General features: G+C 41.1%; 1 protein-coding gene across 9 annotated transcripts in view; it reads left to right on the forward strand.

Annotated features, from left to right (window-relative positions):
* The window catches only part of TSPAN4 (tetraspanin 4), a 470,616-nt gene that overhangs the window by 28,591 nt on the left and 418,015 nt on the right, over positions 1-24,010 (forward strand). Inside the window, exon 1 of one of the 9 annotated variants that reach the window (XR_012653138.1) lies at positions 9,959-10,167. The exons of the other annotated variants lie outside the window; for them this stretch is intronic. The gene's annotated coding sequence lies outside the window, so the exon portion shown is untranslated. Of the gene's footprint in view, positions 1-9,958; positions 10,168-24,010 lie in introns of those variants that run through there. 9 annotated transcript variants of the gene reach the window in all.

Raw genomic sequence — 24,010 nt, forward strand, 5'->3', positions numbered from 1 at the left:
TAGGTATGTTTATTCAGCGCTGGGCAGCACGAGGGGTAGTCCCACCAAAGTCGTGCGCACCTTCGGGCCTAATTGTGCAGGTTAAGTACATTGTTCTATATACATATTCATTAGATTTCTGAGAAATGTTATACATATTCATTAGTTTTCCGTGAAACTATTAGCATATGCAAATGTCTTTTACACAGGCGCACTGAAGGTCTCTGGTGGTCTTCAGGAGTCCTCTGGTGGTCTTCCATAGTCTTCCTCACTTGTCCGCTATTTGACCCTCCTCAGGTGATTCTGCACAGTATGGTCTTTTACACATTTTGATACATCAGTGCTCGTTAGTGCTCTTATTATCTAAGTTCTCATTAGTGGTGTAAAATCATATAGTTAGTTTGAACTAAAATATCTACAAGGATGAGAACAAAGGCAGGAGTTCTTATCTTTTCTGGCCCTATCTATTCAAGCAAGGTCTCTCCTTGTGCCTTCTTAAGATCGTAAAGATCGTATTTACGATCCAAGATCGTAAATACATCAAACATTTAATTAAGTTTTGTGATTGTTCATGGTTCCTTCTTGCTCATCACTCTGAAGTACCAGTCTCTGACAGGCTTAATCCTTGACGAACACCAGTGTTTGGTATGTAAAGTTACAGAAAGACAATCATTAAGCAATTAGCAGTTTGTTCTCTATATCACAATGCTAATGCCATTTGTTGCTAATTCATGTGATTTTCTATCAGGCACTACAAGACATGACAAATGAAGCAGTAGGAATTTCCTTGAGCAGTGTTTATTTTAGTGACTAACATGCCCTTACAAACTCATTAATTTGCTTGCAGATCTTGCTGTCTAACTGCATTGGATAAGTCTGTGGTCATACAAAGTTCCATGCTATTCTGCTTTAAATAAGAAATCCCAGTAAAGTGAGAAGGACTGCCATGGTATAACTGAGGAGAGCCTGGTCTTGTCTTATCTGATGATGGGTCTGCTTTGGGCAATCATGACTGTACTGAGGACAGACAGCAGGAGCAGAACGGCTGTTTTTTGTACAAGTGGTGTACTATTAGTTTTCTGGTTATTCCCCGAGGCAGACAGGATGTTGCATGTGCACTCTGACCACTCGTTCTTCAGAGGCAACTGGCCCAGAGTCAATTGTTGATGGCTGTAGTAAAAGTTTAGAGGAAGAAGAATCTGATACTTGGTGTATGAGAAGTTGCCCCTAGGAAGGTAGAACTGAACTCCCAAGTTGAGCATACGTGCTCTATGCCTGACTCACCACTAATACAACAGGCATAAGAGTGAAACTGTAAGGGTATTTTGGTGGAATAGTTAGTATATGAAGCAGGAGCTGATGAACTCTAACAAATAAAGCATTTTGATCCATTAGAGCCTTTGCCTTCACTGGAAATATTCATATTCTTAAGTTCTTTGTTGGATTAGGGTAATATCCTCTAAATAACCTGGCTGATAGAATAAAGGAAGGGAGCTTTAGGAAAACTATAAGCAATCAGCAGAAATTGGAATTTACTTTTTTTTTTTCAATTTGCTTCTGAGGTGGAATAACAGGAACCAGATGTAAAATAGCAGATATGTTCAGGACTTGAATTCACTTTGTGAATTTCCATGTCATGGCTCAGAGAGAGAACAAGGCAGAAAGACCCCTGTGTTCTGCCAAAGGGGCAGGAATTTAAATTCTCTTCTGTTTCTCACTTCTGAGAAACTGAATCAAAAATACCTGTTGCTTGTGTAAGTATCTCTGGCTCATATACTTGAAGATACTTTCTCAAAGGAAGGGTAGTGTTCATAGTAATTTTTGTTAGATAGTGTGCATTGTTTTTATCTACAAGTAATTGATCTATAAATGTTAAGCAGAGCAACTTTAGAAAATAATAGACAAAACACCCTTATTTTCAACAGAAGCCTTAAATAAAAGTTGTATAACCTTCTAGGCTACTATTGCTTTTAATGTTACTATAATTAATTTGCTATTTCCTGCCTCTTTGCTACAAGTTGGAAACTCAGCCAAATATGTTTGGAAGAAGAACAAAAGGGTTTGATTTGCTGAGAGACATAACTTCTTTTGGGGCAAAGAGTGAACCATCACTTTCTGGTCTTTCTCCTGAAAACACTTCCTTCTCATTGCTATAGGTCTTACTCAGACTACTTTCCTGCCTCCTTCTGTCTTGCTAGAGTCTGAGTTTGCAAATTATGACACTAAAAAAATCAAAGTGGGCTGGAAAGAGGGGACACTAATGGAGTTGTGTCTGTCAGCAGGATGTTGTGAAAATGCCTCTTCTAGGGCTGTTTATCTGAATTTTTTAAGGGGTGTTCCATGAAAAGTATGATAAATATTCCTTACACAAAGATATCTTTTTGCATTAAAATTCTGTGATGCCTGTCATAGTGTGTACCCCGCAGCAAGCTAGAGGTCAGAAAGGTACTGACAATGTAAGTATGGTGTTTTGTTTTGTTTTTAAATCAGCTCTTTTTCTTGGGGATCTCTGAGTTCTGATTAGACCAAGTTGTGCATGAAATGCAGTTGCTAGCAGGTGGAAACGAAGATGACACAAAGTTTTGTGTGTGGCAGTGAACAGCACAGTGATGTGGTGGAACAGTAAGTGCTGCCTCATTGCTTGCAGTCTAGCCATTACTGCTTCGTCTTCTCAAGCTGACAAAGTAGGAGATGTATTTCATTCCCTTGCTCCTGAATCAGTGTGCGCTGAGGGAGCATGATGTTGTGTCATCCTGCAGCAGCTTAGGCTGGCCAATTAAGAAAAATCATTAGTGAGGGAGCTGAAACTGTGAGATGAGGCATGCCCTTGGAAAAGGGAATTTGATGAGAGATGAGTGAGCAAAAGATGCCTTTGCTTTCAGGAGTGTTGGAGTCATCTGTATGGCAAAGGAAGGAGGAGAGGGGACTTTCCCTGGGCAGCATCTCTGGGCTGACTACACCAGTGTATTGACAGAGCAGCTAGCTCTCCAGTTGACTGAAAAATATGCAGAGCTTTGTTTCTTGGTTTCCTTGGGCTTCCACCAACCCAACTAGAAAAATTACAAAGCAGGGTCTTGCTGAGGAACAAAAAGCTGCTAGTGAAATTATTTAAGTACATGTGTTACAGTTAGGCTGCATTGGGGTGTGAGGGAAGGGCGTAGCAAGGGTCAGTTCCTAAAGAGAAGTGCATGCTCTAGTCTTGGAGATGACATGAGAGCTGAATCCTGTTCCTAAGGAAAAGAAATGGTGTCTTTCTGATGCTATTAGCTGAAAGGAGGGAGAGACTCCCTGCATTGAATCAAGTTTGTGTTCTGTCTCTTCAACTGCAAAGCTACAGACATGTCCCTTCCAATCTTATGTGTGTGTGTGAGATGGCTCTCTGGGGACCTTAATGTTGCAGTTACCATGGGATCCAATTCAAAGTGGATTGTCATGCCATCAGAACTAGAAGATATGTGCAAATTCTGTTGTAGCATTTTGCAGAGGTTTGGGATTTTGAATATTTCTTGCAAGAAAACTATTTCTATTATCTACATTGGGATATAACTGTTTTGTGCGCTAAGCATTTCTGAAATCAAACTGGCTCTGTGATAGAGAGGACAGCATGGCAAAACAAGTCAGACAGCCTGAAGTGGGTACAGGTAGAAGAATTTTAACTCCGGATACAAGTTTCGTTTCCCCTGGGAATTGTTGGTTGTAGTGCTTTTGAGTTACCTCTATCCCATTCATAAAAATCCAAGAAGAATCTTTTTTCCTTACATATTTATATCTCCATCCTTCCCATTGCCCTACTTATGTCAGCTGACACTTTCACCTGCCACAATACTCAAGAAAAGTCCTCAGCTGAGGCTTGGAGGTGCTTGTTCTAGAGAAGATCACTGTGATAAGAGCAATGTGCTGTGCCCCTTGGACTTGGTTTTTTTTCATCCATGAAAATTGGATGGTTATTCATGCTTGACCCCTACAGTTTAAAACATCTGCTTGTCATCAGAACTTGTTCAGTGACTTCGGACTTAACAGCTTGGGGGCTGAGCTCCAGACGTCCAGGATCTCTAGGTTCCTGTGCTGACAGTGCTTCTAGCACTCACAGCATCTCAGTCCACCAGCACAGCGGAAATGCCAGATGTGCTTCTTTGGAAACTTTTTTGTGTGAAGTTAAATCAAATCTCTAAATTTTAATTGCTAATTTCTTTTAGAAAGAACAGTTTGTCTGTGACCTACATATGGGACTAAAATGTGACTTTCTGGCTCTTAGAAGACTTTTTATTGTTGAAAATCTGAAATAGCATTTAGACTACAGGGATGCTGTTGTCTCTTTTCTTGTAACTTTTTTCTTTTCTGCTGATAGTGTGTACTCTTAATTCTTCATGGAGAATCAACAAGTGGAGAGTTAGGAACTGTTTTATTGGTTGCTGTTTGTAGATCCACTGGGAAATTATAGGAAACCTCTTTTTGAGCAGAACTGATTAGTTTTTTTCTTATGCTGTCGTGGTTTAACCCCAGCTGGCAACTAAGCACCATGCAGCTGCTCACTCACCTCCCTCACAGTGGGGTGGGGGGAGAGAATCAGAAGGGTAAAAGTGAGAAAACTTGTGGGTTGAGATAAAGACAGTTTAATAGGTAAAGCAAAAGCTGCTCACACCAGCAAAACAGAACAAGGAATTCATTCACCACTTTCTGTGGGCAGGCAGGTGTTCAGCCATCTCCAGAAAAGCAGGGATCCATCACACCTAACAGTGACTTGGGAAGACAAATGCCATCACTCTGAACATCCCTCCCTTCCTTCTTCTTCATCCAGCTTTATATGCTGAGTATGACGTCGTATGGTCTGGGATATCCCTTTGGTCAGTTGGGGTCAGCTGTCCCGGCTGTGTCCCCTCCCAACTCCTTGTGCCCCCCCAGCCTCCTCGCTGGTGGGGTGGGGTGAGAACCAGAAAAGGCCTTGACGCTGTCTAAGCACTACTCAACAGTAACGAAAACATCTCTGTATTATTATTAACACTGTTTTCAGCACAAATCCAAAATGTAGCCCCATACTAGCTACTATGAAGAAAATTAGCTCTATCCCAGCCAAAACCAGCACGTATGCCCTCTCTATAGGAATCTTTTTTTAATTGTTCTTGTTTTTTTGTCTTTTTCTCAATACAGAAAAAATTCTGGTCTGTGTACAAGAATTTTTAGTGTTAGGGGCTGTAGATTTTGATGACTTGTCAAAAAACAATAATGAGACCCTGAAACACCTCTAGAAACCATTCTTGTCCTATGCAAAAGTTCTGCATTCAAAAATCTTAATTCTTTGTTGCAGTGTTATTGGAATTGTTTAATTTGTTTTGCTTATTTCTAAGGAGGAAGTGTTTTCTGTCCATCAAGTGCACAAGCTATTAAGAAAACTTAACTGTATAATTACCGAGAGATATGGCATTTTCATAATAACATTACTTTTCAGGCAATTTCATGCAGATTTTATAGAATATTCTGGGCAGGCCTGTTTCAGGAGCCGGATATAAGGATAAAAGTGTGCACAGCTGAAGAAGCCAAATTAGAGTGAGAAGTAGAGTATTGCCAAGGAACTGGAAAAGAGTTGTTCTACTTCAAGGAGAGTATAAGCATGTGGTGCAGGTGACATGAAAATGAGAAAGTCTGCAAAACAGAGAGGAAACAAAGGCTGGCATCCTATATTGGATAATAAACTGATCGTTCCTCTTATTCAGGGATTCCAAAATACTTTACAAGCATCAGTGAGTGATTTGGTTGTACAGTCATGGTACTTCAGCACTAGTGTGTGTCATTAAAACTTCCATGCATGTTTATAGTAGGACAGTGGTTGATAATTTGGCTTTTGGTTCAGTAGAACATTGTTCCAAAAGGATAAAGGCATTCTTTGCAGAAGAGACTGTTTTAACGGAAGGGAGAGGAGGATATTTGCCCTAGTTTATGAAATGAACGTTTATTGTGCATGATGTGCCTGAGCACCTTTCATTCAGGGCACATGCTTTCAGCTTCATAAAGAAGCTGTTTTTACCTGTTTAAAACCTATATTCTCTCAAAACAATTCATACTGCAGTGCATATGGTTCTCCCTCAGGGAAGAGAGAGAATAAACTGAACATCAGATATTAGCTGCAGCACTTAGTGCACTGCTGGGAGGCACTTGGATGTGACAGTGATATAGGCAGTGTCAGAAGTGATGCAGCACAGAAGAGAAAGTGTCTGTGCCAGCAGCTTATGTGTTTGATGTTCACCATGGTATTTCTCTAGAGCACAAGCTATGTTTAAGCACCTAAGCCAAAAGCGTTTTTGCTCCACAGCCCACAACTACTCTGTAAATACAGCTAGAACACACAGCGGCTCCAGCAAATGCAAGAAAGTAGGGAGGTAGCTCTTTTTAAGACTGAGGCAAGCCGTCTCTGCCAGGAAAACTCACCTCAGCGTAGCTGGCAAGCTCCTGCCATCCCTGTGGCGTTTGCTGATCAAAGAAAGCATGAATTTGTGAACTAATACAGTACAGTTTCTTGTTTGATTTTTATGGACAGGATTTTTCCAAAACTTTCTTTGGGATTTAGGAACCTACTTGTCACTGACTTTCCTTGGGGCATAAGCATTGATTCTCTGAGGCTATCTGGAGTGCATCTGGATGCTGTTACAGCACCCTTCTGAAGATGCTGGCAATGCTGTATAAGCAATTCATGAGGGAGGCCTTACAGGCAAGGGAGAGGAACGGTTTGCTTATGTATATCAACTGTGTATCTGGGGAGGTGGGGGGAAGGCTGTCTCCACAATGCCTACAGAGTAGGCTATAGCAAGGGTTTGGGACTTGCAGTGGAAGGTGCTGCCAGTGGAAGAAAGCATGTTGATATTGCAAGGGGTGCTGGTGTCAGAGAGTGCATGCCTTATATACCAGGTTCTTGGTCATTATTTTTATGGAAAACTTCATGTGCTTACTCTGAAATCAATTGTAGTTATATAGTTTTTTTGGACAGCAGGAAAGATGTTAAAAGACTATGGCTTTTCCATCTCTCTCTATTTTCCATAACAAAGCTACTCTGTTCAGTCCAGGTGTTTGAATTAATTTCTAAAAGGGTTTCATGATAGAGAACTTTATATTCCTAGCCATGAAAGACTGAGCTTTAGAAGCACTGTTTAGTTTCAGAAACTTGATCTTTAAAAATGCTATGTCTGCATGGTCACTGTATGTTAGCACTTTGGGCACGTTACTGGGCTGATTTCTTGTCAAAGATAGGCTTCTCTCTGTACCTTGTTCAAAGAGACTTTTACTTCTTTTTGAGGCCTGAAGCCGGTACTGTCATAAAATATGATAATGTCTTCAAACTGACAATTACTTGGAGATATTTTTCTTGGATAAATTCCTCCACCTTTATTTTCCAGTCCTGTGTGGGGAAACAAGGCAGCAGTATAATTCTTACCTGCTTTCTGTTTTGTTTGACCCTGTTTTATGGAAACCCTTCTTCAAGGGTCACAGTCATGCATTTGAATTGGGACACCGTATGATCTTCTCTGCTGTGCTGGAAGGGCAACATAAAAATGACAGAAGCAATGAGACAAAGTGGAGTGTGAACAAGCTCCAGTAGCTTAGTTTTGAAAAGCTTTGTTCAAGGCATCACATAAATATGACAGAAGATGGTTTTATGGTTTAAAAAATGAAGAGAGAATTATGTAGGTAATCTTTGCAACCTAGTAAAGATATCATAGTACACAGAAATTGAAGTCTTACAGCTTCCTGTGATCTAAATTGGCATCTAATCTTAGTGAGTAGGTGAAACAACACTTGAGGATGTTGTTTATAGTGATTGCTTTTTTTTATCACTTAAGAACAAAGTGCTGTTTTGAAAACCTTCATTATGTGAATCAGGCAAATAAGGCAATTCAGGTAATAAGTAAAATCTCTGAAGCAATCAAGGAAACTCCATGCTTTACATCATATTTATAATTGGCCCAGACCTTTATTTTGATGTTCTGAATCTAAGTCTGAAAACTGCATTGGGGAGGAGTAATCTGGTTATTAAGAGCAAAATCTCTTTCTGTTTAGAGCCTAAAACTGTATTTTGCCTATTATCTAGCTTTTTTTTTTTTTTTTTTTTTTTTTTCCACATCAACAAGTTGCTTTTCCTGCAAAGGAGATGCTTGGAGCAATTTTTTTCTGGTCAAGATGAAAACCTTCAACTTATGTTAATTCTGTGTAACTAAAGCTGTCTAAGAATTAAACATCTAACCAGTCATTTAGGGCTTCCTTCTACAGATGATAGGGGAAAAGAAAGAGAAAGGGAAGTTGGGGAGGGAGATTCATCCCACCTCAAATAGGGCTTTCCTTAAGATGGGCTACATTGGAGTTGCTGTTTCTTTCCTTTGGCTGTACAGGGAGCCAAGATATCCCTCTGAGACTGCATCTGGTGGTTAAACGGCTCAAGTTGCATACAGGTGTTCATGTGTGCAATTTGAATCCCAAGCATAGTCCTTAGAGCAACAACTGACTTTGTTACAGAAGGTATACCTTGAGATCATGCAGCGTTTGCAACCAGAGACATTTTACTTTGGAGACTGATGCTCTGTTTGTGGGCTTCTTATGCTGGTAGCTTACATGTATTTAGTTGAGTGTGATGGTAATTGTGTGAAAGAGACCCAGCTTCAGAACCTGCTTCTCCTGTTGGACAGAGTCTATTTGCAAAGACTCCACAACGTGCTTGGAAGAAGCTCAGTCTGTTTGCTTGGACAGTTAACTGCTTACTGTAGTAACGATGAAGAAGGGTGGATTTTGTCAGCACGGTACAACAAAATTTTCATAAAAACGGAGGGAACATATCTTAAATGAAAAAAAAGGCTCTTTGAAATAGGAGCTTATGTAAAGTCAAAAGTTTTGGAGCTGGGTGTCAACTCTGAGTTTTGGAGTGCCTTTTCCTCCCCCAAATTCACTGAGTAATTCCACTGTTGTCCGAGTTTTACTGGCCTTTCAGGGTCCAGCTGGCATTCCTTCTGGTAGTTTGTCATTCATTTGGAAGATCAGCTACGGGAGTGAGTGGTTATCTAGCTGTTCTACCATTTTTTGTCCGTGTGGGTATATTCTCACTTCAAGTCTCATGTCTTGGAGCTGGTTAAAGAGTGCATGAAGGCCCTGCTGTGAAGACTCCAGCAAGTTCAGAAGGGTTTTTTTAGCCTCTAATGTATGGGCTTTTTCTTCTTCCATAACGGTGTGGTTTTCCTTTCTTCTCATCCAACTTTTTTTCCTCAAATGAATTTAAAAATGCTATAACTGGTAGATAAATAAAAGCAAAACTCAGTCTCATGCAGTTGAATGTTGAGCTGCAGACTCACTGTTTAAGCCAGCTTTGATTAAGCCAACTTGTCTGTCAGACCACTCACCTGTCTGTGAAATGAAGATAGCTATCTCCAAGGGGCTTCTGAAGGTAAGTACAGTCAGGATTTTGAGTTCATATACTCAGTGCCCATAGGAGAATGGAGAAGGGGAAGGTATTGCATGTTCCTGCATAACCAGAATGTGTAGTGAAAAGTTGCATACAGCCAGTCTTGCTTTCTTTTCTGCTCTCCCACTTCAGTGTTTTAGCTTGAAAGTTCTGAAAACATTTTACTGACAAATTGTAACTTTGAATAGAGATAAGACTTCATTTGTTTTGCTTTTTCTGTTAAATTTCAAGGAGCATCACAGCATCGTATGCTGCTAAGCTGACAAAAAGATCAGTAGGAGAGCACATTTCTCCAGGCAAATCTCCTGACCCAAGACAAAAGCAGCAAAGAACTGTCAGGATATGTTTTTGTCACAGGAACAGAAGAAGAAAACTGGACATCTATCAACTGGTCTTCACAAATGAGTTGCTCTGAAGAAGTATGGTTCATTCCAGCTGGAGCCTGGGGTCCTGTGCTAGGGCTGGCATAATAGCGGAGAAAGGACTGCTTTTGGGGACTGTCATATAACCCTTGCTGTGCTAGGTGCCAGCAGTGCAAAAAGTCTTGATGGTGGACAGAGAAATGTGATCTTTGCGTTGAAATGACCAACAAATGTGATCTCTTTGCTAAGAGAAGAGTGTCTTTCTCTTCTCCTGGGTTTTTGATGGATGAATCAAATTTCTACAGAGCCTTTCCACCCTGGCCTGTGACTGTCCAGACCAGTCTCTTGCTCATTCATGTTGCTACAGAGCTAATTCTGCTTCAACAACGGGTAAGATTTCTGCTGAACCTGCCCTTGATTACCAGCTCTGTTTACCACAAGGGAGCAGTTATTAATGTGCTCTCATTTTTAAGCTTATTATAACTCCTTCACTTTGATTAATCTCATTGTGGAGCTCTTTACTCTTTTAGCCTGCATAAGATGTATGTCTGATTGTAGAAGTGCTTCCATTGTTTCCCTCCTAGCTGACGGAGGAGGAAAAAGGGCTATTGATTTTTATATAAAAATGAGTTTAATGAGACTTGTGGGTTGGACTTGATCCAAGGCTTACTGGAGTTGGTGGTGATCAGTCATTAGATTTCAGGCTCTGGTATGTGACTTACTGCCATGGTTTTTAGCTGTCTGTGTAGAAGGGGTTTTGCAGGTCTTCATCAATTGTTCAAAAGCAACAAACTATCATGGTGAGGGAGGACAAGGGGATGCACGCTGACCAGATATTTAACAGTTGCTTCTTTTATTCTTGTGATCCTGTTGTCTCATCTTTCTGTGCATTTCAACCTTGAATGTATGGTCACAGTGCGTATGATAATGAAGCACACAACTCCAAATAATACAGCAGAGATTTAGCAACAAGCTTCCAGAGAGAAAAGATTAATATCTTTAACTCTGAGATGAGTTGTAGTTTGGTAGGTATTAATACATATATTTTTTTAAATGAATATTGTAATGTGAAGACCAGGGAATCAGATAGAGATAGGAAGGGTATAACAAACATGTTATAGTGATGTAATTCAGAGGTTCAACTGTGTCAGCAATTGGGCCAGATCTGGTCTGCAGGCCAGTCCTGTTCTATTTTTCTTGCACACATGTGCACGTGTTGATACTTTGCTTACGAGCTGCTGCCTTTTCCTTTAAGAAGGAAAGATTTCTGTGACATGGAACAGAGGATGGCCCACTGCACTGCCCTAAGCTAGCTTGTGGCAGGCATCCCAAAAGATTGGACCATCTTCTCAGCCATAATTCTCTCTCCAAATGACTGCTGCTTCATTTCTCCACCTCTCCCTCTGCTTTTTCTCTGCTGACTTTTGATTGATTGATAGGTCAACCAAATGCCATCAATTTCCCCTGATAGAAAAGTGTGTGAACAGTGCATCACTCTTACCTCTTCAGCCCCCAGGAGCTTGTTCTGTACAGAAGCAGGCTTTTTCTATGCCTTGTTACTGCAGATGTCATTTTTCAGGCTTCTTCACTATACGATGTTAGGTAATGTATTTTCAGCTGGAACAAGTTGGTGTGGCTGTCCATTAAAGTATTATATCACCACAAGATGCCATTAATAGAAATGGGGAGAGGAGTAAGTTATCCATGCATCTGCCTTTGAAGGAATGCAACTATTTCTAAGGTCTTTGTAAAGACAGATTTAATCTGTATGTCTAAAATGTAGTAAACCTAAAAAACCCAGCAAAATAGAGTATTGCTTCTTGGAGCTTACTCTTTTCTGTCAAGCACATAGAAGGAAGACACGGGTTTTTTTGTGTGAGAGAAGGATCATGAAGTATTTATCTGCTGTGTTTACTGTTAGCAATGGAACTGTACAAATGAAAGGAACAGAGTTCAGGTACCCTGTGAATGCTAAATGGAAGTAGGATCTGTATAACAGCTATTGTAAAACTCATCTATTCCCTTTGCTTAAAAAGCTGCTGGTCACCCTCTCGGATACATCATTCAGTTTAGTAATAATGAGGATCTGTTTAAACTAATAGCTTTAAAATTCAGGACAGAATTAGCACTTTGTCCTTGACTCTGTCTTATCTGTCGCTGTAACACCCAACGAAGTTCCCACTGGGCTCTTCTCCCTGTTGTCATCAGGTGGCACGTGCAATGCCATCAATGGACAATGCAGCTGGCAGGTTTCTGTGAGACTCTCTGCCTTTTTGAAGAGGCTGTCGTTACTCTGTACCTCAGTTTAGTTCATTCTGAAGTGTTATGTAGCTGCCCAGAAATGTACTGGCTTTTGTGCTCATTATGGACCTGCTGAATCTGTTCAGTCAGTCTGATGGCTTGTACACACAGACTTGTGTTCAGATGAAATGACAATGTGAAGAGAGCTCCTTTTCTGTTGAGAGTAAGCTTACTGAGGTGGGAATTTCAAAGCCTCACACCTGAGCTTTTCCGTTTTGTCACATGGAATTTCAACGTGGCGCTACATGCCTGATAACTTTGTCTTACCGTTTGTTGTTCCCAGTTTACAGCTGCAGTAACTCAGGCTAGAGGTCAAACTGGAGGAGAGGAGTGAGGCAGTGGTTGGTCCACCAAGGCCTGCTTGTGAAATAAACTTCACACACAATTTGTGAAAGTGAGATGAACACGGCAACTCTAAACTTTTTGTATGCTCCAGAAGGTGAAGCATCTATGTTTGCTTGTCATTTTGAGGCTTGCTTTGGAGTCATGCTTTTTTGTGTAGAGACTGTATGTACCCTACCTCCTCCCCTCCGAAGGAAAAGGAGGTAAAAAGATTGTAGAACTGAGAACAGAGACAGGGGATGGGGAGAATGCTGGCTCCGTATTTTTTTCTTTTGAGTAGAAGACCCTGAGTGGGAGAAGTAGAAGGCACCTGTGGGCACAGAGATTTTGTACATGCACTTGGGGATGTGTGCAACGGGTTAACATACTAAAGGCCAACACCCAGTGTATGTAGAAACAGTTGTGCGCTGGTCATTTGTATGAGGGATGACTCTCCACAGAACTGTATGAGCGCTGTTGTCAAGACTTAAAGTATTTTCCTGTGAGTGTAAAGGGCAGCAAACCTGGACATGCACCTGATTTGCTCTGGCTGCTGTGCCTTCACTGAGAACTCAAACTGCACTTGTTCTGTGGGTGAGAAGGGGGAGTAGGCTATAAATGCAGTTGTGATGTTGAACTGGGGAGGGGAGAACAGGGAGGAGGTCTGGGTGATTCCCTGTCTGCTCATAGGTTCCACCTTCTCTGCGGATGACCAGCAGCATGTGACCTGCAGGAAGACCTTCCGTTCATGCCGTTCATGCCATCATGTGGCTGATGTGCAGTGCTGAATGCCTTCAGAGAGAGGCTTGTGGCTGCTGCTTCTGCCTGAGCTGCCACCAGCAGAAAGTTGTTAGAAGTAACTGGCTGCTTGGTGAGTGCTGCTGAAGATCTCTTAACTTCCAGCATTCCTTGACTTTTTACGGTGAAGCTATTGGAAAGTAGGTTCATCTTGCTGTGGGATTTCCCTGCTTCCCTCACACATGACTCCTGCGGCCTTTTGCCCCGCCCCGCTCCCCAGCACAAAAACAGTGGTAGAGGTCCTTTGTTAGTGCTCAGTTCTGTTTGTGTACAGTGATGCTCTTTGTCCTGTGGTGGCCTTGAATTTCGGTCACTATGAAAGTAGGAGGTGCTGTCAGGGCAAAATAACTTGCTGCCTGTTTGGCCTGCAGGAAGGGAGGCAGATGGGGTTTGCCCACCAGCCACTGCGTGACCGAGTTTCTGATAGCTTTTTGCAGGCAGAGTGGTTACAGCACTGATCTGCGGGGCACCCAGTCGCTTGCGTGGGGTGTCTTCTGCCCTCTTGAATGAGAGATTAAGCGCAGCTGCCTATAGCCACCTCTACGGTGTTCTAGCAGTGCTTTCTTCAGAAGGTGGTGAGGCTTCTCTTTGCCTTTTCCCAACAGCATGGCCCACCAAGCAGTGCCTGTGAACTTGGGTCTGGAAGTACAAAGTATTATATTTAAGAGGCTCTCCACTGTTTAAAGTAGAACTTAAGTTTATGCTTGTTCTTTCCTGGAACTGTTGTAGGGAGAGGACACAAGGACAAAGTGTATAGGAGAGGTGTGAATTAATTTGTATCTTGATTCAGCTAAGTGCTGGTAAGGTTGCAAGATATTTACAGTGCCAGTGACCTGATCTGGTTGCAGAAGCACTGTGCTGTCTAGTAGCTAGTTTTTCTTCAGAGTATGTTTTGGATGTCTGATTGGGAGAGTCCATCCATACCATCCCCACTGCCACTGCAAAGCTCCTACAGTGCCTGCTGCAAGCATGCACAATTGTGTATGCTTTACTGTGTATGGGGTCCAGAAGTGCCATGGGGGTGGTGGAAAAATGTCATCGTGAGGAGAGGCTTTTTGAAGTGGCAGAGATGCATCTGTGCTTTTCTAGGACTTGCACTTTTAGTAACTGTGTAATTAATACTGACCTCCCAATTTTTATCTCTTTATGGATTTATTTATTAAATCCATTTGTACTTAGGTGGCAAGATGCCTCTGACCGTTCATGCTTGTGATATCTTTTTACCTAGTCAATAGAAGTAGAGATAAACTGACATCTGGAGATATATGGGAGCTGATGGCATGGAAGAGCTGAAACCCTTTCTAATGGACTTGTGCTCTTCCTGCAATCAGAATTCGTGCACATGGCAGTGCTGCTGCTGTGCTTTCTTCTGGCCTAGTTTTCTAAGTGCCTTTGCCCATACAAATTTCTGAAAACTGATTCTTCCTGGGCCTCCACAAGTTGTGCTGTGAGCTGTCACGGAGTGTTTTGCTCATTTGTTCCAGGTGACTTTCCCAGGGTCAAAGTGAGTTGGCTGTGCTACGAGTAGAACTAAGAATATCAGATTCCTGCCTGTTTGACTATAGACACGTGGAAGCTGCTTTGATAGATGGCTTTTTCAGGTGGTGGATCACTTGGTATTTTGGATACATTGAGAAAACTTCCACCTGTGGCTTGCGGTACTAGCAAGTGGATTTTTTTGTTTTGTTTCTTTAGTATGAGAAAGATAGGTGGGAGGAGTATATGTGATTGCACTGGGTGAGATTTTTTTGGAGGGTTATTTTCCTTCCCTCCCCCAAGTATTATTCACCATATGAATAGCCCTTCTTTTTAAGAACAATATTATGCTTTCAAAGACTTATAGTCTAGACATAAATTAAACTATACAATGCTAGAAAATTTCCTTCCTTCCTCTGCAACCATTCACCACAAACATCTGTTTCCTTGCCAATGAAGCCTCAGCATTGAACACTGGTGCATACCAAGGCTGCTATTATAATCTGCTATTTGAAATGAATGGAATTTGGTAAGATGAACTACATAACTGTGTAGTGTATTTTCTAGATTATCCTTAATTTGAGAACAAGATGCATGCTTTGTTAGTTTTCTCTCTTGTTCTGTGCTCTGATATTAACCAGATGAGAATATAATGAAACCATACTAAAGTTGTTGTAGTTAGATTAAAAAAAAATAATCATAAATAATATTGAAATGGCATCTGATATTTAGCATAGTTAAGTTTGCAGTGCAAGTTAAAAGCTTGGAGACTGTACTATAGCAGGCACAATGTCGGGCTATGCATTTAACAAGATACTGTCAAAATTAAAGGCAGTGTATTGAGAGTCTGCCCCCAATGACTTGTATCTTTTGAAGTGTTTGAACTCACTAGTGCTTTAAGGCTATCTTTCTGTTATTTGAAAACCTTTTTGAACTATTCTGTTGTTTACTTCTATATTTTTCTCTCTTCAGACAATTAAACCATCTTTGGCCACATTACATTCTCAGTGCTCCTTCAGTCACCTGTGTGCCCCTCTCTTCTCCCCCACGTTATTATTTGATAGTTTTCCTGTGCTTCACAAAGATATTTGCTTTTCCAGTAACTGCACTTAAAAAAAAAAATCTGACTCAAAAAAACCCTCTATAAAACACCACAAGAATTGATTTCATTTGTGTATAGAAAGAAGAGTGATTAAATGTGTGTGTTTAAAGGGAGAACTAAATGTCTTTTACTGATTTGGAGCTTAATTGGAGTACTGTGCTAGCTATTGAGTTTTGCTGATGTCTTGAGTATGTGATAAAGGAGAAAAGGTTGCTTTTTATATTAAGGGCAGATGTATTTGAAGAAAATGAAGACATTGCATGAAGTGGTGGCTCTGCTGAAGTTCGTGTTTCTTGGATTTCCCTTATAATTGTACATTTAAAGAAATTGCATTATTGTTTGGTTTTCCTTCCTTATCTGTATAGTATCTGAGCACCCGCTAGCATGTTAAGTGACATGATTTAACATGCAGCTTGGTGCAGTTTGTTCCCTTTTTCTTCTGTGTGTGTTTTATTTAACAACAAACAGGCAAATTGATCTTATGCCAAATGCCAGTGGGTGGCAACCCCTCTAAAATCAAATTGTCTTCTCACAACTCAATGGGAAGCATTTGCTACTAGTGAAGCAGGGCTCTCGGGGGAATAATATTAGGATTCCCAATAAGGAGCAGAAATATGGGAGTGTATCTTAGAAACATCTTGGGTCATGTAGATAAATAGTAAACATCAGAGATTATATTGTTTTCTCTCCTGTGTCTAAAACTAATGTGGCTTTATTCCAGATGACACATTTAAGAGATTTTTTTTTTTTCTGACCCAAGAAGAAAATGAGGGGTCAGCTGCTTAAGTGGTGTAAACACCCAGAGCTCCAGAGAAGACAGACGCACTCGGTTTAGCCAAGCAGATAACTACAAATCTTGTGTTAAGTGTTTATATTGCCCTATTGGCTCAAGTGAGTGTGCTTCAATTTTTTTTTTTTTTCATATGTGAGGATCTGGCACTGGAAATTCAATTTAGATTCTAATGGGAGCATGACTAGAGCTACATAAATGACATCTGCCTCCACATTAGAGTGGTCATCTATGGCAAAGATTGCAACATGGATTCTTACCTTGCAAATGAACATCCTGATGGCTGGCCATGCACTTGTGTTCTTCTTTCTCTCCTGTTTCCTCTGGCCATCAAGTATAGAGTTGTTTATGCCAAATAGCACAATTTCTCAGGGAGCAATTTTGAGGCTTGCCCCAAACTGCCCAGTTGTTAATGTATTCTCCTAAATTGTGGAAGACTCTGGCTCAAATCCCTGCTCTGTGTTGATATGAGAAGGATTTGACCTAGATGTTACGACTGTCCTGGCTGTGGAAAAAGCATCAGCTCGAGCTTGGTTTTTGAGATACTTGAGAATTGAACATAGGGAGGCTCTGTTGCCTGGGGCTTGTTTTTTCTAAGCAAACAGAACCTAAATGCATCAATAGTTTTGGGTTAGTCAGGTGGTTTTTCACTACCTTACTTTGGTGGAAATGTTCTTTGCCTAAAACTTGAGAGATTATGCTGTCTCGTACTTCTCTGGAGAGAGCTTTCAAGAAGACAAGCCCAAGGGGAATTAGTAGGAATTACAAGGATTCTCATCAGCTCCTGAAAAGGATCCTCCAAGATAATTTTCTTTCTTCAGGAAAGTCTGAACTTAACTTGTCAGTCTCTTTACTTGCCTGGAAAAATGTGCACAGGGATGTGAAAGGTAATACAAATGTAAACTTATGAATGTATGTATTGTATTTTATTACTGCTGTGTATCAGAAAAATACTAGCGGAGGATTTCTATTTCTTCACAAATACTCTTGGTTTTTATTATATAAAAATAAACCTTTACAAATTCATAGGAAATACAGCCTCATTTAATGAACTAATGCAGGCTCCAGTTAAAGCAGACTATATTTTCACCTTTTGTAAACTGCGGGAAGTATTTATACTTTCAGGAGTCAGTGCCTGATAATGAAGTTATGTAGTTTGGTCAGCCATACTGACCCATAGCTGAAGAATTTGAGCTGGGCAGCACACAGAGAGTACCTCTCTGTGTCCTGCTCCTCTCTCTACCTGATCTGACCAACTAGACCACAAGGTATTTGTGAAGATTTGTATGTGCACGTGTGGTATGTTGGGAAATATACAGATTATTTCTGATCCCCCGCCCCCCCCCATTTGCAAGGAATCTGTCATATGCCAAAAAAATCTCTGATAGATCACACACCAGACTGAAAAGAGCATTGCGGCATTTGAGGAAGGGCAGGTCCTAGGGAACAAATTTTGGAAGTGAGTGTTGTTTCCTGCTGAGAACAAGAGCAGAAGTTGGTGTCTTGGCTACATACAGTTCAATGAATTGCAGTGAATTCCTTCACCACACTGAGGGATCTAATTAAATGCGTAGAGCTCGTGGGAAGAGATGGAAGTGTTTGCAACAACATGGGAAATGAGAGACTTTCCCTGCTGTCATTTTGGTGTAAATTGGCAGATTCCCAATGAAATCAGTATACCCCCAATAATTCCTAGAATAGGATCTGGCCTACACTGGATCTATGCACAGAGGGTGGTATGTCTCCGAGAGATTATGTAGTACCTCTTTGCTGAAAGAAGAGTTTTTAATTGCTTTAATTGGTCTGGACAGTAGATATCTGATTCTACTAGTATGTCTGCTGCTAATGAAATCTGTGGTAGGGAACTGTTATTTATAAGTAGTTTATTTTTAACAGTGCTGCTGTAACAACTTAAACGCTCTGAGCCCTATGTACAGCGCATAGACCCTGATGGGCTTTTTATGTGTGTTTATTAGATGGGAACAGCAGGGTATCTGAGAACACAATTTGTTACCAGGGTTTCTCTAGGTGGTAAAAGTCTGTGGCTGTTCCCCCTGACTCCTCTGAAGTTTGTTATGAAACCAGACCCTATTGTATGCTATTCGTAAGAAAATCTGAAGAGGGGAATGTTGTTCTCCTGACTTGCTAGCCATCTCAGCCATTGCTTCTCTACAGGTTGACCTGGCATTGTGGGCTGGAGAGGATATGCTGAAGCAGGTGGCTGCTTATTTCTCACTCTTCTATTTGTAGGTTGTCCAGAGCAAGAAACTTTAGAACATTATTTCCTGAAGAATGATGAGTTCTCTGCTGTGCTAGTTGTCCTTTGCACAGGGCTGTTACCTTCCCTTCATTCTGCTTCTGTGAACAAAGTGTTTAAATTGCAAGGTTGAAAAGCCACATTTTTATATTCTCTTCTTGTCCTTATGTCAGCATAGGGCAGTGTCTCCTTGTGTCATTTTGCAGATCTGGTGATAGCAAATGCATCAGAATTAGTGCTGTGTAACAAAGCTTGACTAAAAATTATAGCTGTCTAGTGTTAACTTGTGGCACGTGATTTATAGGACATGGGGGAAGTGGCAGTATCTTCCAACCTTTTCAGCTGGGAGCTGTGTAACCATTTGTCCTTACTGCCATGAGAGCTGATCCTCCTGCTCTGCCTGCCTGGTGGCAGCAGATGCCACCGCAGGGCTTCTTACCCAACCATTCCTTATCTCTTCTTCATGTGAGTTCATAGGAATAATAGCACCCCATCTAGAGTGTGTGACAACCCTGGGGCCTAAATAGGCATGTACAGGACAGAGTATTATAATGCAGTTGGGATGCATCTGTTGTGCATTGTCTTGAATTCAAGAGACCGATAACCTTTCACATGCTTCACCCTGTTTGTATTTTGTTGCATGCTCGCAGCAAGCACCCAGAAATGTAATGGTTGAAATTACTTTGGCCTTTGTCAGGATTTTGGCTTTTCTGTTACTACAGGATTTCTTCTGCTGGGTTTTGTGCTAACTAATGCATCAGCACAAAGGTCCTGACTGAAAGGCTGTCATTGCCATCCAAAGGCCTGTATACACTAAATTGTGAACGGTTATTGTTACACATAAGTTTTGGAATAGTAACAGCAGGAGCTTAGAAGCAGTAAACTACTCCCAACGGGTTCTTTTTGGTTTTTTTTTTTTGTTATTAAAAACCAACCAAACAAAAACCCAAACCACAACAAACTTTTGTAAGAGAATTGGGAAATAAAACATGTACAATGCATTTGATTTGCTCCATCTTGCTCCAAGACTTGTCTGAGGTCTTTTAAAAATGCTGGCTGTTATTTAAGGATGTTATTAAAGTGCTTGCTTTGGGTAGTTTGGATAAATGTAGAATTTAATTTAATTAACCTTCAACAGTCTTTCTTTCTGCATGAAAAGGTGACCTTTATAAAATGCCAATTACAAACCCAAGAGCCTGCTGCTTGCATTCTTCTGTGTCTATATATTAAAAAAAAGAGTGTATATATGTATATTAAGAAAGGCACATTAAAACATGTTTAAACATGTTTTACGTATTTAAGGACCCTTTAATTTGAACAGTGGTATATAGAGACATACATGGAAAAACTGTAGCCAGTGGTAGGCTCAGGTTGTTCTAAATGTTATGTGGTTAACCAGATTCCCATCCAAAAATGGGTCTAGAGCTGAGGAGGTTTGAGGGCCATTGTCTAGAAATCAGGTTGTATGTATCTGAGTTATAGCAGTGCTTAGAGGCATTGACAGAGGTCATGATGGCTATGGACTAGCTCCTGTATAGGTATATAGTAAGAGAGATTATCTGACCCCAAAAGCCTGTAAACTCACTAGGCTGAAAAATGTCGGGAAGACTGCGGCTGAGAGTGGGGAAATGACTGCCGAGGTCATGTTGCGTGACTGCATTTCTTCTGAACCCCTGCTAAGCATGCTGTCCCCTAGACCGACCTGTCTTTTCTTGTTCTTAGATTCATCACTCATTCACATGCTCAATTTTTCCTGTTTTCTTATGCCAGGCAGTCTAGAAGAGAGACATCTAAAAAGCTTTCCTCAGCTAAGATAAGTGTGAATAAACACAGTTTTTTGGAGAATATGAGGTCGAGTATGCTTGTTAAGTTCCCCAGATTGAATTTGCCTTTAATATGCTCTTGGGGTTGGATTTCAAATGTATTTAAGTTTCTAAAGATGCAAACAGATGCTTAGTAAAATTTTCAAAGGCTTTTAACTTGCTTAGGTGCTTTTGAAAATCCCTTTAGGTGTCTGTGTGCCTTTAATCTCCTCAATGAATTTGCAAATCCTTAGAGCCTGTTGTTCAGCATTCAGGTCTTGAACAAGGTCTGGGGTCTCTGCGTTCTGTTCATATTTCTGTAGGTGTATTTATTGCAGCTGGGAGACTTGTATGCAGACTGTTACCGTGGAAATGCAATGGGTCCCAGTTTTAAATCTGACCCTCAATAGTGCAGGTGTATGATGTTCTCAGAATAATTGTTTTAGATACAGAGGGCTTGTGGATTTTGTAGTCGGCATCCGTCCTGTTACAAATAGGGGATCCTGCTCTCATTCTTTGAGAAAATCCCTTCTTCAAATAAAGCTTGTATAGAAGAGAGGTTACTTGAATGTTAAAGTATACTTACACTGATTTATAGCATCATTCAGCTCACACACAATTACAACCTCACTTTCTGCTGCCAATGGAAACATGATTGTAAACAGATGTGTATTTTAGGGAGAGGGATTCACCTTAGTGTTTGTACCTGTTTCTTGCCTGCTAACTGAATAACTTACAGTGGAGATGGATGGCAGAGCTAGTGGAAAAAAAAAAAAAGGTGCACTAATTCATTCCTTTGGTAAATGACTATGAGGATGATGTCACTTAGGATCGCGGAGGAAATTTTAGCAAACTTACTAATTTAGTAAATAGGGTAAAGGATCTCCACTTGTGGTCTGCAGTGTGAATTTTCATTTTTAAGTGGAAATGCTAAGGACTTCAGTGTCAAATGGAAGCAGCATGTGGATAAATCTGTTTGAGAAAGCTAATCTGCCAGTTAAGTTTTGTTTTGAGAACCAGTTAGGTTGTTACTTTTTCCCAGTGATTTTTTTTCTTTTTGCATTTTGCAGGACTTTGTTCATGTAATAAAAAAAATGACTATTAACCCAATGCAATAAAACCTTGCAAATGATGAAATGATTGCTGGGAAATAACTGTCTCTGAAATTTGTACCATACACTATTTATTTTGTTCCTGACATTTGCTCCATCATGTTCTATAGGTGCTTCTTATAGAAAATGAAATTTCCCTCAGCCAGCTAGCAGTAAAAAGTAATGCAATCCTTGTCTACAGTATGCACTAGATGATTAAAGGAGGGACCTTTGGAGGCTGAATTTAGTGATGCTGTAGCCTATTTTACTTCTGAAGTTCTTGGTCTCTCTCTGAAATAATGCAGTGTATTCATTTCTCCACTTCCATTATTGCATAACAGTTCTTATCTCTAGTATCCAACACTGGGACTTTTTGAGAGTTGGTGACAGTTTATTTTGACAGCTTTGGAAAAAAAAGATTAAAGTGCCTGAACCAACTTGAACTTCCCATTGACCCCTGCCTCTGCTGAGCTTTGCATTAGGCTCTGGAAGGGGCCTGTGGTGGGACCACTGCCCTTGTTCCTAAATTGTTGTGCGAGGTGGGATTAAATCCTGGCACTGAAAGGACTCTGTGCCACTTACACTTGTGCTGTCTCAGCTAGGTCTTGGGAGCTGTGTTACCCTTACCTGTGAAGGCAGGCGACTGTTCTACCCTATGGTGAGGAACCAGGCTGGAAAAATGTCTGATTGCAAGGGACAGTAAATGTAGGTCAGTGGAGGGAGGGAAAGAGGCTATGGGAATGTTGAGCCAGCTCAGTCAGATCTGATGATTTTGAGTGGATATTTGTATCTTAAGGGTGATGTGGTATTTCAGTAAAGTCTCGGCTGATTTCTGCATGATGTCAGGTTGCTTGCAGCTATTGCTGTTCCTGAGACATAGATAAGCAGGTTGCTCTGGTGCATGTGCAAAGGTATTACTTTCTCTGGGAGCCCCCTCTTGCATAGAGGAGAGCTGTTCAGATCCTTCTGCCCGATGGTTCCCATGTTTCCTGTAGCCTTTCTGGTGAAAAAGGGTGATTCCCACCCCCCCCACGCCACCCCCCTCGGTGGAATCAGCTTCCTTCTACCTTGTTCTGCAGAGATGCCTTGACTTCAGATCCTGGTGCCAGGAGTACGACTCGGACACTGCACGCTGTCTCTAGTACCTCATCTCTACTACGTCAGCACCTTGCTGAAGGGGCTGGTCTTACTGACTGAGAGCTGCTATGCTAGTTCATCTGCCTGGCAGTGCAGTGTCCCTCCATCCAGGGTCTTTTTCTTGGCTGCCTGCAGCAATAACTCGAGATCTGCCTGCCATCTGGATGACGCTTCCCACAATATAACCTGGCATTGATTTTTATGTTGGTTTATTGTGTAATGCTGTAAATACATATGGCTGTTTATATCTTTTGCATAACTGCAGCTGCAGCAGTGAGAATGGTTGTTTGCAGGGCTGAAGAGACTTTGAGCTCTGCTGCTAACTTGCTCTGTGAACTAAGTTGTAGGATGCTTGCTCTCTTTGAATGTAGAGGTTTTTTTTAAGGCCTGATTTTGAAAACTCTTAAATCAGTGTGTTTTTTTTTTTTAGAGTCTCTAAATACATTTTGAAAATGGAGCCCTCTGATAGCATTCCTCTTGTGCTACCTATCTGCATGTTGATGATAAGTCTTTAGGTGCAGCTGCATAATGTGTTCATAGTATGCCCAGAAATTCTGCATGTGGCCTGCAACACCAGAGAGAGATTTGTATATCTTAATCCAGCTGCAAATCAAGGCTCCAGCTGTGAAGCTGGGAGTGTTTCATCCCAGCTGGGGTGATAGATTTACTGTTGGCAATGCTATCAGTCACATTCATGACAGAGGCTCTCCAAAGCTGGCAGAGAGCATGGGTCACTGCACGTTTTACTGCAAGACACACATAAAATCCAAAATGCTTGTATTGCCATTTATTAAGCTGTCTGTGTAGCTCTCTTGTTTTTCTGTTGTGCTAGGTTACATCCCAGAATGCTTGGGGAACATGTGGTGCTCATTAAGTATTTCTCAATAGGTCACCGACAATCCCAAACCAGTGGACGTCTGTGGTAACAAACAGAGGTTGCCAAATCACTAGTGACTGACAAAGCCAAACTGTGCTTGCAGGGTGGGAGCTGGTGCACCTATCGTAGTCCTCTGTATTGCCAGTCTTGGAGACTTGGAGATGACACTTGCTCCCCATTATTTTGAGATGTTGCATTTGTTTCCTCATCTCTTGGTGTCCAGCTTGGGAATGCTGTCAGATGTCAGCAGGGAAATCGTGGGGAAGCAGAGGTTCAGTTAT

The sequence above is a fragment of the Buteo buteo genome, chromosome 16 (genome assembly GCF_964188355.1).
Source record: "Buteo buteo chromosome 16, bButBut1.hap1.1, whole genome shotgun sequence".
NCBI lineage: Eukaryota > Metazoa > Chordata > Aves > Accipitriformes > Accipitridae > Buteo > Buteo buteo.